Here is a 436-nt window from a genome sequence, read left to right on the forward strand (position 1 = left end):
CTATCCCAAAATTTAATAATATTATTGAGAAGATTTTTTAGGCACAATCATTCTGAATAAAAATAAAGAAATTTATATATTTAAATTTATGCACAAATAAAAATTTTATAAATTTTTAATTAAAATATAATAATTATCATTACCATAACTATATTTGTTAGATAGTATTTTCTGCAAAGTTAAGATTTTCTTATTCCCAAATCACTGGAAAAACTATTACAAAATATTGTTTAGTAAAATTGCTGACATACATAACTTACTCAGACCTAACGATAATAGTTCCCACATCTTGATGCATCTCAGTTATATTCCACGAGCTTTGTTTTAGTGACATGGTCATTGGTTCCATAGAACTCTTCAGGTAAATGGATGTTTTGATATTTTCAGTATCATGACATCTATTTTTGGATGCTGGTTGCCTAGCAACACAAATTTG

The sequence above is a fragment of the Octopus bimaculoides genome, chromosome 8 (genome assembly GCF_001194135.2).
Source record: "Octopus bimaculoides isolate UCB-OBI-ISO-001 chromosome 8, ASM119413v2, whole genome shotgun sequence".
Lineage (NCBI taxonomy): Eukaryota > Metazoa > Mollusca > Cephalopoda > Octopoda > Octopodidae > Octopus > Octopus bimaculoides.